This window comes from Pecten maximus, chromosome 4 (assembly GCF_902652985.1).
Source record: "Pecten maximus chromosome 4, xPecMax1.1, whole genome shotgun sequence".
Lineage (NCBI taxonomy): Eukaryota > Metazoa > Mollusca > Bivalvia > Pectinida > Pectinidae > Pecten > Pecten maximus.
In genome coordinates this window covers 12,923,201-12,943,983 of record NC_047018.1, presented here as the reverse complement: position 1 = coordinate 12,943,983, position 20,783 = coordinate 12,923,201, and the positions used below count along the sequence as shown (strand labels likewise).

The following is a 20,783-nucleotide window of genomic DNA, read 5'->3' as shown; positions in this document are numbered from 1 at the left end:
CCAGTCAACATTTAATGTGGGTATTGAAGTAGTCCAACTAGACTGACCGGTCAACATTTAATGTGGGTATTGAAGTAGTCCAACTAGACTAGCCGGTCATCATTTAATGTGTGTATTGAAGTAGTCCAACTAGACTGACTGGTCATCATTTAATGTGCATATTGAAGTAGTGCAACTAGACTGACCGGTCATCATTTAATGTGCATATTGAAGTAGTGCAACTAGACTGACCGGTCAACATTTAATGTGGGTATTGAAGTAGTCCAACTAGACTGACCAGTCATCATTTAATGTGTGTATTGAAGTAGTCCAACTAGACTGACCAGTCATGTTGACTTTTAATTACATACCAGTTACAGACAATTTTAATATGGGGAGCATATAACTTACAGGTGAAATATCCTAGGTATGTATTTAATTTTTACTGTTGGTATGGCTAGAATTCATTATTTTTATTGATCAGTCATTGACTGTTGTACATGTGGAATTCATTATTTAATTGATCAGTAACTGGCTGTTGTGTAATTCATTATTTAATTGATCAGTAATTGGTTGTTGTGTGATTCATTATTTTGATGGATCATTAATTGGTTGTTGTGGAATTCATTATTTAATTGATCAGTAATTGGTTGTTGTGTGATTCATTATTTAATTGATCAGTTATTGGTTGTACATGTGGACTTCATTATTTAATTGATCAGTTATTGGTTGTACATGTGGAATTCATTATTTAATTGATCAGTAATTGGTTGTTGTGGAATTCATTATTTTGATTGACCAGTAACTGGCTGTTGTGGAATTCATTATTTTAATTGAACAGTAATTGGTTGTTGTGTTATTCATTATTTTGATTGAACAGTAATTGGTTGTTGTGTTATTCATTATTTTAATTGAACAGTAATTGGTTGTTGTGTTATTCATTATTTTGATTGAACAGTAATTGGTTGTTGTGTAATTCATTATTTTGATTGACCAGTAATTGGTTGTTGTGTTATTCATTATTTTGATGGATCATTAATTGGTTGTTGTAGAATTCATTATTTAATTGATCAGTTATTGGTTGTACATGTGGAATTCATTATTTAATTGATCAATAATTGGTTGTTGTGTAATTCATTATTTTGATTGACCAGTAATTGGTTGTTGTGTTATTCATTATTTTGATGGATCATTAATTGGTTGTTGTAGAATTCATTATTTAATTGATCAGTTATTTGTTATACATGTGGAATTCATTATTTAATTGATCAATAATTGGTTGTTGTGGAATTCATTATTTAATTGATCAGTAATTGGTTGTTGTGTAATTCATTATTTTGATGGATCAGTAATTGGTTGTTGTGTTATTCATTATTTTGATTGACCAGTAATTGGTTGTTGATCACTTTGATTACTTATATAATTATGATACACTGTAAGGTGAACATATTATTTGTGTCATTGATTTCAAGGTTCATCATCCTTCTGTTTCAAGGAGAAGGGTTTGACATGTATTATAGGCATTCATTTCTAGGAAATTAGAAACATTATAAAAATCCAATTGAATTTGAAATGGAACATTTTCGACTTTAATCTCCTGGAAAGCTATCCTTGTGAATTACAAAGGACAAAATTGTCATGTGAAAATTTAATAGGAAATTCACTTTTGTGAAAACTTGAATTAAGGGGTTTAACAGTGCTTCGTTGGTATCACAGTAAGAGAGGTATTGTAACACTGTGGTGTTTTATTGTGCTGCAAAACCCTGATGCAAAACTACAATTAACTGTGACACGCGATGTAGCAGAGCTCGGTATGACTGTGGAAGGCCTGGTGCTGTGGATGGTGGCGGTCGATAACACACAGTTCCATACTTGTACACATGAATAAAATAATTTCAAAAAGAAATGTAAAATGAAACAAGATCTTGAAACACTTGCTACTATGATTATCCTGCAACACACATGTAACAAGGTGTTGTTTCCTTTTTACAATGGTGATACTATCACCAGATGGCGTGTCGTTTGAATGTCTGGTGTGTTGTTTAAAAGTCTGGGCGTGTTGTTTGAAATGTCTGATGTGTCATTTCAGAGTTTGGTGTGTCATTTGAAAGTCTACTCACAGCGTTCTTTAAAAGTATGGTGTGTCATTTTGAAAGTCTGGTGTGTTTTCTGATGTGTCTTTTAAAGTGAAATTATTGGGTGTTGTTTGAATGTCTGGTGTGTCATTTGAATGTCTTGTGTGTCATTTGAATGTCTGATGTATTGTTTGAAAGCCTGGTGTGTTGTTTGAATGTCTGATGTATTGTTTGAATGTCCGGTGTGTTGTTTGAATGTCTGGTGTATTGTTTGAATGTCTGGTGTATTGTTTGAATGTCTGGCGTGTTGTTTGAATGTCTGGCGTGTTGTTTGAATGTCTGGTGTGTTGTTTGAATGTCTGGTGTGTTGTTTGAATGTCTGGTGTGTTGTTTGAATGTCTGGTGTGTTGTTTGAATGTCTGGCGTGTCATTTGAATGTCTGGTGTGTCATTTGATTGTCTGATGTATTGTTTGAAAGCCTGGTGTGTTGTTTGAAAGTCTGGTGTGTTGTTTGAAAGTCTGGTGTATTGTTTGAAAGTCTGGTGTGTTGTTTGAAAGCCTGGTGTGTCATTTGAATGTCTGGTGTGTCATATAAATGTCTGGTGTGTCATTTGAATGTCTGGTGTGTCATTTGAATGTCTGGTGTGTTGTTTGAATGTCCGGTGTGTCATTTGAATGTCCGGTGTGTTGTTTGAATGTTTGGTGTGTTGTTTGAATGTCTGGTGTGTCATTTGATTGTCTGGTGTGTCATTTGAATGTCTTGTGTGTCATTTGATTTTCTGGTGTGTGCTTTGAGATTGGAAACTATCCTATCAGCCGAGTTTGTAATGAGACCATATATTTGAATGCAATCCATTAGCCACACCAACAGCCATGGTTCTGATGCTTTCTGATTTCACCACAAGAAAAACTCTAATTTCAGAAATGGAATGTTTCGAAATTGATGATGAAATCTTGGATGTTTTCCTAGCACTACAGCTGGGATGCTGGTAATCTGATGGAAAACAATGTTCATGTGTCAGTGAACACGTATGTTTGTGATTGTATTTCTCTTTAGTGCAGTCACATCTACAAGGTTTGTTCAGGCTCGGCTGACTTAAGCTATTGCTCAATCATATTAAGTGTTTGATGGTGAGGGAGGAAGATATAATAGAGTGTGATCGGAAAGGGGTGACCAATCTGTACGAATTAAATGTGCTGGCTTGTCGAGATCTTGACTTGGAGATGCAGTGTCGAGGACTGTTTATGGCGCTCTTTGGTGATATGTTGTTCAAATTGACAGGCACAAAAATAGCATATGTATTAATATCTTGTCATAGACATTTTGAATTTCGATTTATAATTTAGAGCTCTCCTCATTTCTGTTTTCTTTTCTTTTTTTAATTTTTGAAGAACGTTACTAATGGCTCTTAATCATACCTTGCATTGATTTGACATTTGGCTTGTTGGGAACATTTCATGTGTTGTTTGAGATATTGGCTGATCTTTTAAAATGTTTACATTCCGTGTCTTCACACCATAAATCCAATAATTGTTTTTAAGATCAATTCCCGAAGAATTTCCTGTTAAGATGTGAGCTGCAGATTACAGTATGTTCTACAGGCTGGAAATCTCAACGTGTGTTTAAACAAGGCCGAACAAAATCGTTGGCGACAAATGTGGAAAAGAAAAAAAATTCTTCGGACAGACTTCTTCCATCCACTGAAACAGTTAATGGACTAAACTAGGAAAGGACATGAGCTATGTCATGATTATGTTTGAGATAATGGTTTTGTGGTGAACAAATTAAATATAAAGGAGAGACGGCACTTGGCATGCCGTACACCATATCATTATGTGTCATTATGATATTAAGTCTCACACAGAATACCTATATGTGTATACATGTAAAACTAAATATTAATTCTAACACAAACAAGGGCACAAATATGATAAACAAAATAACGTTATTTACATAGATGGTAAATAGTGAATCATCACACATATCTCGTGTCACACAAGGAAATCATATAATATACTTAATCATGACATAATGATATTGCAATCATTTCCCTATATATGGTCATCATCAAACTGTATCTCCCAAAACCTTCTGTTTCTGTTAAGTTTTACCATCATCAGATAGTCATGGTATTGAGAATAAGCCCATGAATACAGAAATTGAACATGTTAACACCATAAGTTGGAGAAGCAGCAAAGTTACTGGGAAAAAATTGAAACAAAATCACATTTACTGTTTAGTTTAAGGCCATTGATGGTCATGAGTGAAGATCAAGGTTAGAAGCTGGTGTTGAGGAGACTGTATTGTGTCCTTGATGTCATGTTCTTTAGGATTGACATAGTCAATAAAGGTTTTGTTTAACACATCATCAATATATCTAAAGGTAACTATCAATATATAATCAGCCTCGTATGTAAACAAGTCAAGGCCAAGCGATGAGCACAATTTGTTCCTATGAGTAGTCTACTGTAAGATCGCATCACCAAACTCAACAAAGATGTTTCAAACCAGGAATCATTTTTAGTCCACATTAATACTCAAACCTGTATCTGAACAACAAACTTATTAATGACCTTTCACTCAGGGATTACAAAATATATGTGACGACATTACCAGTGACCTCGGGTAAATGATGGTAGTTTACTACACAGAGCATTGTTTTGTCCTGTCTGTCCACTAGTCTGTAGAATAATTTGGACAACTTAGAATATATAATCATTGGGATTGATCAAAGGATGAAAGGTCAAGGTCACAGGTTTGAAAAAATAAAATTCCACTGACACATTCCTTACATCATTCTATCAGTTGTACTAATACTGTGGATTCTGATTCTTGATACTAGTTTCCAACTTTATCCAATTTCATACATCATTGGTAAGAAATTAAACTAAATGATATATGACAGGTTTGGTGGCTCAGAGTTAGCATACCATAATTTGTTCAGTGAGGTAGTCACCAACTACTACAATGAGACCCTGCCTCAAAATTACCCTGGCTGTTCATGGGGTGATAAACCCAGGACAACAAACAAACCCTTGATGTGGTGAACAACAATCAATATCAAGATTTATTCATGCATATTGATTTTATCCTACTACAAGTAGACATGACCTTCTGTACTCAATCACATATGCACTAAAGGTCTTAGATCAAAAGTGATGCCAAAAACAATAGATATCTGTGTTATAACTTACATGTGCGTGACCCATAATTGTGTTATGGTAGAGTCATGGCCCTTGACAGCTTCTGTTAATTGTGTCTTGTCTGGCTTGGACATGTACCAGTGACTGGTCAAGCCTTACATATTGAATGTCCATCACATTACACAGGTCAGGGTTATATTGTACCTCAGTCAGATGTTTAGATGATAGACTAACTGTTGGTCTCACAGCCTGGTAGTACATCCCAGCTCAGTACACCCTATATGGTCACCATACTGATTGTCCCGGGTAGTACATCCCAATTCAGTATACCCTATATGGTCACCATACTGATTGTCCCGGGTAGTACATCCTAGTTCAGTACACCCTATATGGTCACCATACTGATTGTCCCGGGTAGTACATCCTAGTTCAGTACACCCTATATGGTCACCATACTGATTGTCCCGGGTAGTACATCCCAGTTCAGTACACCCTATATGGTCACCATACTGATTGTCCCGGGTAGTACATCCCAGCTCAGTACACCCTATATGGTCACCATACTGATTGTCCCGGGTAGACTACATCCTAGTTCAGTACACCCTATATGGTCACCATACTGATTGTCCCGGGTAGTACATCCTAGTTCAGTACACCCTATATGGTCACCATACTGATTGTCCAGGGTAGTACATCCTAGTTCAGTACACCCTATATGGTCACCATACTGATTGTCCCGGGTAGTACATCCAAGTTCAGTACACCCTATATGGTCACCATACTGATTGTCCCGGGTAGTACATCCAAGTTCAGTACATCCTATATGGTCACCGTACTGATTGTCCCGGGTAGACTACATCCTAGTTCAGTACATCCTATATGGTCACCGTACTGATTGTCCCGGGTAGACTACATCCTAGTTCAGTACACCCTATATGGTCACCATACTGATTGTCCCGGGTAGTACATCCTAGTTCAGTACACCCTATATGGTCACCATACTGATTGTCCCGGGTAGACTACATCCTAGTTCAGTACACCCTATATGGTCACCATACTGATTGTCCCGGGTAGTACATCCTAGTTCAGTACACCCTATATGGTCACCATACTGATTGTCCCGGGTAGTACATCCTAGTTCAGTACACCCTATATGGTCACCATACTGATTGTCCCGGGTAGTACATCCTAGTTCAGTACATCCTATATGGTCACCATACTGATTGTCCCGGGTAGTACATCCTAGTTCAGTACACCCTATATGGTCACCATACTGATTGTCCCGGGTAGTACATCCTAGTTCAGTACACCCTATATGGTCACCGTACTGATTGTCCCGGGTAGACTACATCCTAGTTCAGTACACCCTATATGGTCACCATACTGATTGTCCAACTCTCTTTTATCATTATATTGTTTATAGATGTCTACTCTCTGATGTGTCGTGTTACACAAGGAATGCAAAAATCTGAATCTAGGTCTCGCTAGCTCTATGATAATAACATATTAAACACTATATCATCATGTTATAGAAAACCTTCTACATCGAACATTAAAACATTATCATCATGTTATAGAAAACCTTCTACATCTTAATGATTTTCTGGGGTTATAGCTAATACAAAGCCTACAGATGAGACGTTGGAGATTTGAGACAGATATATACATTCATTTACACCTCAACCAAAATTATATATACAATTGTATATTGTCAAAAATATGTTGTTTACAGAAAGAATAAAACTTTCTAAACATATGTATTCTGATATATTTACATGTAATTATTGATGGATGAGGATGCTAATGGAAGTCTTAAAGACATTTAAATTTCTGGTTATAAAATCAAACATAATTGTATACACGACCTTTCAATATTGCACATGTGTTCAGGAGGATGTGTTTAAATTTCAATTAGATCACTTTTGCCTGAAGAGATATGATGCAGCTTGAAAGGGCTAGAGAGTCAATCTTCATAGGATTTTTTAATTTACATAAAATGTATAACTTTTTTCACAATTTATAGACTTTGCACCAGTTTTTATCCCCTCACAATAAAGCAGCTTGGAGGGGATATCCCGTTCCATTCCAACTACTGTATGTTTACCATTTGTCAGCACTCTAGCGGCTTCATTTTCAATCATATTTCGAGCAAACTCCATACCTTAGGAGTTTACCTCCAACAAGTTTGTGCAAGGGTGCAAAGGTCAAGGCCAAAGTCACCGTTCCTATTTATAGAAAATCTTTGTCAGTGTTCTAGCGATTTCATTTTAGCTCATCTGGTCCGAAGGTCATACTGTGGCGTACAGCGTCCAACGACCTTCCGTCCGTCAACATTTGACTTCTTCTTCATAACCATTGATTGAAAATTAAACAAAATTTGACTGGTGGCATCATTATGGGATGGGGATTCAAAATTATACAATTGGTGGGTCTGACCCCCAGGGGCCAGAGGGTTGGTGCCAAGAGGGGTCAATTTGGTTAAATTGATATAAATGACTTCTTCTCTGAAACTAAGGAATGGATATCGCTCATATTTGTATGGTAGCATCATTATGGGGTGGGAATTCAAAATTGTACAAATGGTGTGGCTGACCCCCCAGGGGCCTGAGGGGCGGCGCCAAAAGGGGGTCAATTTGGCTAAATTGATATAAACAACCTCTTCTCTGAAACAAAGCAATGGATATCACTCATATTTGACTGCCATGGTAGCACCCGTATGGGGTAGCGATTCAAAATTGTACAAATGATGGGGCTAACCCCCTGGGAGCCTGTGGGGCAACTTGTTCTCCGGAAGCAAGCAATGGATATCATTCATATTTGACTGGTAGCATCCGTATGGGGTAGGGATTCAAAATTGTACAAATGGTCCAGCTGAACAAAAGGGACTAAAAGGGAGCTAAATTGCTATAAAGAACTTCTAGGAACTAAGTGATGAATATCATGGTAGCATCTTTAGGTGATAGGGATTCGAAAAAACTACAAATTGTGTAAAAGACCCCCAGAGAGCTGAGGAATGGGACCAAAATGGAGATATTTGGCTATAGTGCTATAAAGGACTTTCTATTATTTTGAAACTGTTGAGATTCCCATCCCATAAGCGTATATAGCATTGTTGCATGGGCATGAAGAGATGAATACATGACTTAAAAAGAGGTCTTTCCCCAACCCTAGGTACTTTGTTCCTTTGTTATATCTTTGAAACTGTTTAGATCCCCACCCCACCATATGTAGCATCGCTTGAAATCAAGGAATAAACACAATCCTAATGTAAAAATAGGCCCTGGGATCTTTTCCACCCCTAAAGGTTTATAATAAGTTTCTTTGTGGTATATCTTTGAAATGTTGAGATCCTGACCCAATAACCATTATACAGTATTGTTGGTCATAAAGAGATAAACACAATCCTGTTGTAAGGACTTAGTTTCTTTAAGCACAATCATGTTGTAAAAACAATCCCTTGGGCCTTTTCACACCCCTAGGGAGTCTGGACTTTGATTCTGGGTTTTATCTTTGACGCAGTTGAGATCCCTTCCCCATAACCATATATAGCATTGTTTGACATCAACAAATAAAGCTATTAACAAATCAAATTGAAATGAACATATTTTGACGTTTGGTCAAATCCAACCAGGTGAGCAATACAGGCCCTCTGGGCCTCTTGTTAAACAGTTTTTGATCATACTTCCTATAATGGTCAAGTATGAGAATAACTCAAATGAGTTGGCCTCAGTGCTAGTATATTTGTTAATTGCAGGATAATTCAGGTGCATACACGGGGATTTATATTGCACCATATGCAGGACTATTCATCAAAGTACATTTGTATTTTATAATTTGAGGATCCGACTCACATCCTTTAGCTAGTCTGGCTCAAAGTTAACAAACAGTAACCCCTGATTATTGGGTCTCTCAGCCATGGTAACTCCAATTAGCCCCTAATTATTGGGTATCTAAGTCAAGGTTACCTTAAGTAGCCCCTGATTATTGGGTCTATCAGTCTTGGTAACCCCAAGAAGCCCCTGATTATCGGGTCTATCAGTCTTGGTAACTCCCAGAAGTCCCTGATTATTGAGTCTCTCAGCCCTGGTAACCCCCAGTAGTCCCTGATTATTGGGGCTCTCAGCCCTGGTAACCCCCAGTAGTCCCTGATTATTGGGTCTCTCAGCCTTGGTTACCCCCAGTAGCCCCTGATTATTTGGTCTCTCAGCCCTTGTAACCCCCAGTAGTCCCTGATGATTTGGTCTCTCAGCCCTTGTAACCCCAGTAGTCCCTGATGATTTGGTCTCTCAGCCCTTGTAACCCCCAGTAGTCCCTGATTATTTGGTCTCTCAGCCTTGGTTACCCCCAGTAGCCCCTGATTATTTGGTCTCTCAGCCCTGGTAACCCCCAGTAGTCCCTGATTATTGGGTCTCTCAGTCTTGGTAACCCCCAGTAGTCCCTGATTATTGGGTCTCTCAGCCCTGGTAACCCCCAGTAGTCCCTGATTATTGGGTCTCTCAGCCCTGGTAACCCCAGGTAGCCCCTGATTATTTAGTCTCTCAGCCCTGGTAACCCCCAGTAGTCCCTGATTATTGGGTCTCTCAGCCCTGGTAACCATCAGAAGCCCCTGATTATTGAGTCTCTCAGCCCTGGTAACCCCCAGTAGCCCCTGATTATTTAGTCTCTCAGCCCTGGTAACTGCAGAAGCCCCTGATTATTGGGTCTCTCAGCCCTGGTAACCCCCAGTAGTCCCTGATTATTGGGTCTCTCAGCCCTGGTAACCGTCAGAAGCCCCTGATTATTTGGTCTCTCAGCCCTGGTAACCCCCAGTAGTCCCCTGATTATTTGGTCTCTCAGCCCTGGTAACCCCCAGTAGCCCCTGATTATTGGGTCTCTCAGCCCTGGTAACCCCCAGTAGTCCCTGATTATTGAGTCTCTCAGCCCTGGTAACCCCCAGTAGTCCCTGATTATTGGGTCTCTCGGCCCTGGTAACCCCCAGTAGTCCCTGATTATTGGGTCTCTCAGCCCTGGTAACCCCCAGTAGTCCCTGATTATTGAGTCTCTCAGCCCTGGTAACCCCCAGTAGTCCCTGATTATTTGGTCTCTCAGCCCTGGTAACCCCCAGTAGTCCCTGATTATTGGGTCTCTCAGCCGTGGTAACCTCCAGTAGTCCCTGATTATTGGGTCTCTCAGCCCTGGTAACCCCCAGTAGTCCCTGATTATTGAGTCTCTCAGTCTTGGTAACCCCCAGTAGTCCCTGATGATTTGGTCTCTCAGCCCTGGTAACCCCCAGTAGTCCCTGATTATTTTATCTCTCAGCCCTGGTAACCCCCAGAAGCCCCTGATTATTGGGTCTCTCAGCCCTAGTAACCCCCAGTAGTCCCTGATGATTTGATCTCTCAGCCCTGGTAACCCCCAGTAGTCCCTGATTATTTGGTCTCAAAGCCTTGGTAACCCCCAGTAGTCCCTGATTATTGAGTCTCTCAGCCCTGGTAACCCCCAGTAGTCCCTGATAATTGAGTCTCTCAGTCTTGGTAACCCCCAGTAGTCCCTGATGATTTGGTCTCTCAGCCCTGGTAACCCCCAGTAGTCCCTGATTATTGGGTCTCTCAGCCCTGGTAACCCCCAGTAGTCCCTGATTATTGAGTCTCTCAGTCTTGGTAACCCCCAGTAGTCCCTGATGATTTGGTCTCTCAGCCCTGGTAACCCCCAGTAGTCCCTGATGATTTGGTCTCTCAGCCCTGGTAACCCCCAGTAGTCCATGATTATTGGGTCTCTCAGCCCTGGTAACCCCCAGTAGTCCCTGATTATTGAGTCTCTCAGCCTTGGTAACCCCCAGTAGTCCCTGATTATTTGGTCTCTCAGCCCTGGTTACCCCCAGTAGTCCCTGATTATTTGGTCTCTCAGCCCTCGTAACCCCCAGTAGCCCCTGATTATTGGGTCTCTCAGCCCTGGTAACCCCCAGTAGTCCCTGATTATTGAGTCTCTCAGCCCTGGTAACCCCCAATAGTCCCTGATTATTGAGTCTCTCAGCCCTGGTAACCCCCAGTAGTCCCTGATTATTTGGTCTCTCGGCCCTGGTAACCCCCAGTAGCCCCTGATTATTGAGTCTCTCAGCCCTGGTACCCCCCAGTAGTCCCTGATTATTGGGTCTCTCAGCCCTGGTAACCCCCAGTAGTCCCTGATTATTTGGTCTCTCAGCCAAGGTAACCCCCAGTAGTCCCTGATTATTGAGTCTCTCAGCCCTGGTAACCCCCAGTAGTCCCTGATTATTGGGTCTCTCGGCCCTGGTAACCCCCAGTAGTCCCTGATTATTGGGTCTCTCGGCCCTGGTAACCCCCAGTAGTCCCTGATTATTGGGTCTCTCGGCCCTGGTAACCCCCAGTAGTCCCTGATTATTGGGTCTCTCAGCCCTGGTAACCCCCAGTAGCCCCTGATTATTGAGTCTCTCAGCCCTGGTACCCCCCAGTAGTCCCTGATTATTGGGTCTCTCAGCCCTGGTAACCCCCAGTAGTCCCTGATTATTGAGTCTCTCAGCCCTGGTAACCCCCAGTAGTCCCTGATTATTGGGTCTCTCAGCCCTGGCAACCCCCAGTAGTCCCTGATGATTTGGTCTCTCAGCCCTGGTACCCCCCAGTAGCCCCTGATTATTGAGTCTCTCGGCCCTGGTAACCCCCAGTAGTCCCTGATTATTGAGTCTCTCAGCCCTGGTAACCCCCAGTAGTCTCTGATTATTTGGTCTCTCAGCCCTGGTAACCCCCAGTAGTCCCTGATTATTGGGTCTCTCGGCCCTGGTAACCCCCAGTAGTCCCTGATTATTTGGTCTCTCAGCCCTGGTAACCCCCAGTAGTCCCTGATTATTGAGTCTCTCAGCCCTGGTAACCCCCAGTAGTCCCTGATTATTGAGTCTCTCAGCCCTGGTAACCCCCAGTAGTCCCTGATTATTGAGTCTCTTAGCCCTGGTAACCGTCAGAAGCCCCTGATTATTTGGTCTCTCAGCCCTGGTAACCGTCAGAAGCCCCTGATTATTGGGTCTTATGGCCCTGTTAACCTCAGTAGTCCCTGATTATTGGGTCTCTCAGCCCTGGTAACCCCCAGTAGTCCCTGATTATTGGGTCTCTCGGCCCTGGTAACCCCCAGTAGTCCCTGATTATTGAGTCTCTCAGCCCTGGTAACCCCCAATAGTCCCTGATTATTGAGTCTCTCAGTCTTGGTAACCCCCAGTAGTCCCTGATTATTGGGTCTCTCAGCCCTGGTAACCCCCATTAGTCCCTGATTATTTGGTCTCTCAGCCCTGGTAACCCCCAGTAGTCCCTGATTATTGAGTCTCTCAGCCCTGGTAACCCCCAGTAGTCCCTGATTATTTGGTCTCTCAGCCCTGGTAACCCCCAGTAGTCCCTGATTATTTGGTCTCTCGGCCCTGGTAACCCCCAGTAGCCCCTGATTATTGAGTCTCTCAGCCCTGGTACCCCCCAGTAGTCCCTGATTATTGGGTCTCTCGGCCCTGGTAACCCCCAGTAGTCCCTGATTATTTGGTCTCTCAGCCAAGGTAACCCCCAGTAGTCCCTGATTATTGAGTCTCTCAGCCCTGGTAACCCCCAGTAGTCCCTGATTATTGGGTCTCTCGGCCCTGGTAACCCCCAGTAGTCCCTGATTATTGGGTCTCTCGGCCCTGGTAACCCCCAGTAGTCCCTGATTATTGGGTCTCTCAGCCCTGGTAACCCCCAGTAGCCCCTGATTATTTAGTCTCTCAGCCCTGGTAACCCCCAATAGCCCCTGATTATTGAGTCTCTCAGCCCTGGTACCCCCCAGTAGTCCCTGATTATTGGGTCTCTCAGCCCTGGTAACCCCCAGTAGTCCCTGATTATTGAGTCTCTCAGCCCTGGTAACCCCCAGTAGTCCCTGATTATTGGGTCTCTCAGCCCTGGCAACCCCCAGTAGTCCCTGATGATTTGGTCTCTCAGCCCTGGTACCCCCCAGTAGCCCCTGATTATTGAGTCTCTCAGCCCTGGTAACCCCCAGTAGTCCCTGCTTATTGAGTCTCTCAGCCCTGGTAACCCCCAGTAGTCTCTGATTATTTGGTCTCTCAGCCCTGGTAACCCCCAGTAGTCCCTGATTATTGGGTCTCTCGGCCCTGGTAACCCCCAGTAGTCCCTGATTATTTGGTCTCTCAGCCCTGGTAACCCCCAGTAGTCCCTGATTATTGAGTCTCTCAGCCCTGGTAACCCCCAGTAGTCCCTGATTATTGAGTCTCTCAGCCCTGGTAACCCCCAGTAGTCCCTGATTATTGAGTCTCTTAGCCCTGGTAACCGTCAGAAGCCCCTGATTATTTGGTCTCTCAGCCCTGGTAACCGTCAGAAGCCCCTGATTATTGGGTCTTATGGCCCTGTTAACCTCAGTAGTCCCTGATTATTGGGTCTCTCAGCCCTGGTAACCCCCAGTAGTCCCTGATTATTGGGTCTCTCGGCCCTGGTAACCCCCAGTAGTCCCTGATTATTGAGTCTCTCAGCCCTGGTAACCCCCAATAGTCCCTGATTATTGAGTCTCTCAGTCTTGGTAACCCCCAGTAGTCCCTGATTATTGGGTCTCTCAGCCCTGGTAACCCCCATTAGTCCCTGATTATTTGGTCTCTCAGCCCTGGTAACCCCCAGTAGTCCCTGATTATTGAGTCTCTCAGCCCTGGTAACCCCCAGTAGTCCCTGATTATTTGGTCTCTCAGCCCTGGTAACCCCCAGTAGCCCCTGATTATTTGGTCTCTCAGCCCTGGTAACCGTCAGAAGCCCCTGATTATTGGGTCTTTCGGCCCTGTTAACCTCAGTAGCTCCTGATTATTGAGTCTCTCAGCCCTGGTAAATAGTGTAACCCTAGCCTCTAAATCAATCAATTTGTTGTCCAAACAGTAATTATTGTAGACAATAGTCATGGTGTATTGAGTTGATCGAGGGCCTGTATAAACTCGCTGATCCTTCCTGTTTACTTTGGATAGAGAACAGCTCCCACTTTCAACCATTCCTATTACATGAAACTGGTACACGGCATTGCCATTTAGCACAGTACACAGTTGTGTCTGTTGTAATAATTTACAAAATCTAAATCTGCCAATTTTTTTTTTAATTTCCATAGGGATCCATAAAATTGCCTCTTAACTTCATTTTCCATGATTTTTATTGACTCCATGCATTTCTTCCAAACTGCAGTTATGGAATATTCATTACATAGCTTCTAACAGATGGGCATAGCTATGTATGGCCCTGTGTTTGTCATTTCTTGGTAGTAGTTTTGTAGTTAGTGGTACCAGTCAACCTCAGTTTGATTTGTATCATTTTTCTGTGTTTATCAAAAGCTTAAAGAGCCTAGGAGATCTTGATGAGAATGCTATGTGAAAACAGGAAGCATGAAACACTGATAGTTGATTTAAATTGATATTGATTAGGACCGTAAATGACATTGATGATCTGGATTAGTCTCTGAGATACACTGAGGTTATCAGGTGCAGGGACCATTTGGAAAAATTCATTCTCAAAACATTTCATTTGGTATTAATTTCTAGAAAATTCTCATGAAACCCTTTGATAAAGATGTAGTTTTTAAATCTTACATATATGTAGCTGTATGGCTGAGTTGATTTGTAATGAGCTATAAAACTATTAACCCTGTACATGTGAGCTACACATCTGTTTACTTTATAGTGCCCCAATACAGAATTTCTGAGTTTGTCTCTTCAAGCTCTTGTAAAAAGGAGATAAAATACACTTTTGATTTGCCGCTTGGTTTTGCCATATATATAGTGCAGGGACCTAGCAGAAGTAAAACTATTAGCTTGATGCATGAAATCCTGGTACACAAAACAATACTAATTGATGAGCAAATATGAAAGCTTCAGAAGTACCGCCTTATGTGTCGGAGCGTTGGGTCGGGACTCGTCTGGTTGGGGTTACCTGTCCACAAAATGATGATAGCTAATTAGCTTTTTGCAAATTTTAGTTTTGGGGCCAGTCATGATTAGCGTGGTCCACTATATTTTTCCTGTTTGGTAGTGAAAAGTATTTCACACCTTCCATCCATGGACATTTCAGGAAGTTACTTAGATTTTTTCATTGCCGCATTGGACAACAGCTTGCCTTCCGATTCTAGCCATATCTCCTGTATTGGCAAGCTAGCATCCCTCAACAGAACAGTGCTTAATTCCAGGGGCGATAACTCCCAAGGAAAGTGCAAATCAGAACTCGGAAATGCCATATTGATAGTGGTATTCTGTATAGGGAGCTTTCTGTATGGCCAGTTAAGGCACTCATTAAGTTGGTGATGAGTAAAACGGTCAAGGACACTCACTGATCACTAAATCTCATAATATCTAAATTATGTAAAAATATGTATTTCACATATGATTACACTTCTTGTGAAAACTGGCCTGATTATGGAAAAGCTGTAAGGAATTGTTGTTTTGATAAAATACTGATCTTAAAAACACTTGATCTCTACTTCTGGAAATGAAACTGTTTGAATGGTTCATTGAAACACCTGTTATCAACCATCATTATTTATTAAGGGGATATTGTTGACCCAGTTTTAGAACATTTAATACTACACAAAGTTTAGACTTTGTTCTATTTAAAGTCAAAATTGAATGCACTAGGCCAAATATATCTTGTAACATTTGAAGGCAGAAAGAACCTGGTGTATAAGCTACACGTAACATGGTCAGTGTGTGTGTGTTACATGTTGTAGGCTGTAGCTTTCCCCAGTTTGTTTACTACATTGTCACTATACATTGTGTGAGAGTATACGGTAAGGAAGAATTAAATTGGCAGTAATTGACGATGCATTGAGTATTAGTTTTGCTACATTTAACACTGTGTGTAACATCGGTGTATGGTGAATTAAGCTGGCCCTGATATTAAAGGTTTTGGCCCACCAGGTAGACAGCACTTGTTAAATCAGGTGTGGCTCTCTTCAGACTCCCTCATGGTGATGCTAGCCTAAGACACTAAGCCCCCTCCCCACCTTCAAGATGTAGTGGTATCCATTAAAAATATCAAGTGCTTGTTATGATTTAATTGTTTAATTTATAATATGATCATTGTTGACTAATTGGAGAATTAACTGTTTGCCTACATGCTGTTCATAGGCTGTGGTGGTGTTGCTGTGTGGGCTGTATACCAGAGAGAGCAGCTTCTACTCATTCAGTAGTCAGGTAGATCACATACAGTACGAGTGTACCGAGTGTACCGGACAGCACTACACCAACCAAGGTAAGTTTGTAATCTACTATACCATGGTACTAAGTCTTTATACTCCAATACACCAACCAGGATAAGTTTGTAATCTATTATACCATGGTACTAAGTCTCTATTTATACTCCACTACACCAACCAAGGGAAGTTTGTTATCTACTATACCATGGTACTAAGTCTCTATTTATACTCAACTACACCAACCAAGATAAGTTTGTAATCTATTATACCATGGTACTATAAAGTCTCTATTTATACTCCACTACACCAAGGTATGACTCTATTTATACTCCACTACACCAAGGTATGACTCTATTTATACTCCACTACACACAGGTATGACTCTCTTTATACTCCACTACACACAGGTATGACTCTCTTTATACTTCACTACACTGAGGTATGACTCTCTTTATACTCCACTACACACAGGTATGACTCTCTTTATACTTCACTACACTGAGGTATGACTCTCTTTATACTCCACTACACACAGGTATGACTCTCTTTATACTCCACTACACACAGGTATGACTCTCTTTATACTCCACTACACACAGGTATGACTCTCTTTATACTCCACTACACACAGGTATGACTCTCTTTATACTCCACTACACACAGGTATGACTCTCTTTATACTCCACTACACACAGGTATGACTCTCTTTATACTCCACTACACACAGGTATGACTCTCTTTATACTCCACTACACTGAGGTATGACTCTCTTTATACTCCACTACACTGAGGTATGCCTCTCTTTATACTCCACTACACACAGGTATGACTCTCTTTATACTTCACTACACACAGGTATGTCTCTCTTTATACTCCACTACACCAAGGTATGACTCTCTTTATACTCCACTACACACAGGTATGACTCTCTTTATACTCCACTACACACAGGTATGACTCTTTTTATACTCCACTACACACAGGTATGACTCTCTTTATACTTCACTACACACAGGTATGTCTCTCTTTATACTCCACTACACACAGGTATGACTCTCTTTATACTTCACTACACTGAGGTATGACTCTCTTTATACTCCACTACACACAGGTATGACTCTCTTTATACTCCACTACACTGAGGTATGACTCTATTTATACTCCACTACACCTAGGTACGACTCTCTTTATACTCCACTACACCAAGGTATGACTCTCTTTATACTTCACTACACTGAGGTATGACTCTCTTTATACTCCACTACACACAGGTATGACTCTCTTTATACTCCACTACACACAGGTATATGTCTCTCTTTATACTTCACTACACTGAGGTATGACTCTCTTTATACTCCACTACACTCTTATACTCTACTTTCTATTCCAGTCCCTCTACTTTCTAGTCTAGTCACTCTACTTTCTATTCCAGTCTCTCTACTTTCTATTCCAGTCCCTCTACTTTCTATTCCAGTCCCTCTACTTTCTAGTCTAGTCTCTCTACTTTCTAGTCTAGTCACTCTACTTTCTATTTCAGTCCCTCTACTTTCTAGTCTAGACTCTCTACTTTCTATTCCAGTCCCTCTAGTCTACTTTATATTCTAGTCTCTCTTCTTTCTATTCTAGTCTCTCTACTTTCTATTCCAGTCCCTCTACTTTCTATTCTAGTCTCTCTACTTTCTAGTCTAGTCTCTGTACTTTCTAGTCTAGTCACTCTACTTTCTATTTCAGTCCCTCTACTTTCTATTCCAGTCCCTCTACTTTCTATTCTAGTCTCTCTACTTTCTAGTCTAGTCTCTCTACTTTCTTTTCTAGTCTCTCTACTTTCTATTCTAGTCACTCTACTTTCTATTTCAGTCCCTCTACTTTCTATTCCAGTCCCTCTAGTTTACTTTCTATTCTAGTCTCTCTTCTTTCTATTCTAGTCCCTCTCCTTTCTATTCCAGTTCCTCGACTTTCTATTTTAGTCCCTCTACTTTCTATTCCAGTCTCTCTCTTTAACTTTTATTCCAGTCCCTCGACTTTCTATTCTAGTCCCTCTACTTTCTATTCTAATCTCTCTACTTTCTATTCTAGTCCCTCTACTTTCTATTCTAGTCCCTCTACTTTCTATTCTAGTCCCTCTCCTTTCTATTCTAATCTCTCTACTTTCTATTCTAGTCCCTCTACTTTCTATTCCAGTCCCTCTCCTTTCTATTCTAGTCCCTCTCCTTTCTATTCTAATCTCTCTACTTTCTATTCTAGTCCCTCTACTTTCTATTCTAGTCCCTCTACTTTCTATTCTAGTCCCTCTCCTTTCTATTCTAATCCCTCTACTTTCTATTCTAGTCCCTCTACTTTCTATTCTAGTCCCTCTCCTTTCTATTCTAATCCCTCTCCTTTCTATTCTAGTCCCTCTACTTTCTATTCTAGTCCCTCTCCTTTCTATTCTAATCCCTCTCCTTTCTATTCTAGTCCCTCTACTTTCTATTCTAATCTCTCTACTTTCTATTCTAGTCCCTCTACTTTCTATTCTAATCTCTCTACTTTCTATTCTAGTCCCTCTACTTTCTATTCTAATCCCTCTCCTTTCTATTCTAGTCCCTCTACTTTCTATTCTAATCTCTCTACTTTCTATTCTAGTCCCTCTACTTTCTATTCTAGTCCCTCTCCTTTCTATTCTAGTCCCTCTACTTTCTATTCTAATCTCTCTACTTTCTATTCTAGTCCCTCTACTTTCTATTCTAATCTCTCTACTTTCTATTCTAGTCCCTCTACTTTCTATTCTAATCCCTCTCCTTTCTATTCTAGTCCCTCTACTTTCTATTCTAATCTCTCTACTTTCTATTCTAGTCCCTCTACTTTCTATTCTAGTCCCTCTCCTTTCTATTCTAGTATTTCTACTTTTCACTGTAATTAAGTCTGGACATGAGTGGGAGAAATTTCAAATTAATTTGCATAGAGAAGAGAACAAAGATGTTATGTTGTTTGGGTGTAACATCCACATGTCATGCATTTGATAGGAAATCAAATTCATAGAATTGTTAACAGTCGCAGCTGACATAATACTGGCGACAGTAGTCTAGGGCAGTCAACAGGATAATATCTGTTTCTGTTATGTAGTGCGTTATATAACCTTGGACCAGTTTACTTTTAGAGTTCCATTACTGTGGAAAATTTCAATTTGATGTGTTATTTGGTTTTATTGCCTGCTGGTTTTATCTAATTACAGGTCATGAACAGTTTGTATTGACTAAGGTGATAAACAGGGGCTGACCTATCTAATTAGTATTAATATCGACACCCAAACACTTCAGAGGGGCTAACCTGTCTAATTAGTATTAATATCGACACCCAAAAACTTCAGAGGGGCTGACCTGTCTAATTAGTATTAATATCGACACCCAAACACTTCAGAGGGGCTGACCTGTCTAATTAGTATTAATATCGACACCCAAACACTACAGAGGGGCTGACCTGTCTAATTAGTATTAATATCGACACCCAAACACTACAGAGGGGCTGACCTGTCTAATTAGTATTAATATCGACACCCAAACACTACAGAGGGGCTGACCTGTCTAATTAGTATTAATATCGACACCCAAACACTACAGAGGGGCTGACCTGTCTAATTAGTATTAATATCAACACCCAAACACTTCAGAGGGGCTGACCTGTCTAATTAGTATTAATATCGACACCCAAACACTTCAGAGGGGCTGACCTGTCTAATTAGTATTAATATCGACACCCAAACACTACAGAGGGGCTGACCTGTCTAATTAGTATTAATATCGACACCCAAACACTACAGAGGGGCTGACCTGTCTAATTTGTATTAATATCGACACCCAAACACTACAGAGGGGCTGACCTGTCTAATTAGTATTAATATCAACACCCAAACACTTCAGAGGGGCTGACCTGTCTAATTAGTATTAATATCGACACCCAAACACTACAGAGGGGCTGACCTGTCTAATTAGTATTAATATTAACACTCAAACACTACAGAGGGGCTGACCTGTCTAATTAGTATTAATATCGACACCCAAACACTTCAGAGGGGCTGACCTGTCTAATTAGTATTAATATCGACACCCAAACACTACAGAGGGGCTGACCTGTCTAATTAGTATTAATATCGACACCCAAACACTACAGAGGGGCTGACCTGTCTAATTAGTATTAATATCGACACCCAAACACTACAGAGGGGCTGACCTGTCTAATTAGTATTAATATTAACACTCAAACACTACAGAGGTGCTGACCTGTCTAATTAGTATTAATATCGACACCCAAACACTACAGAGGGGCTGACCTGTCTAATTAGTATTAATATCGACACCCAAACACTTCAGAGGGGCTGACCTGTCTAATTAGTATTAATATCGACACCCAAACACTACAGAGGGGCTGACCTGT

General features: G+C 41.0%; 1 protein-coding gene across 1 annotated transcript in view; it reads left to right on the top strand.

The window, feature by feature from the left end:
- The window catches only part of LOC117325278 (neuronal calcium sensor 2-like), a 113,217-nt gene that overhangs the window by 9,353 nt on the left and 83,081 nt on the right, over positions 1–20,783 (top strand). The window contains exon 3 of the mRNA XM_033881390.1: positions 16,306–16,429. The gene's annotated coding sequence lies outside the window, so the exon portion shown is untranslated. The remainder of the gene's footprint in view (positions 1–16,305; positions 16,430–20,783) is intronic.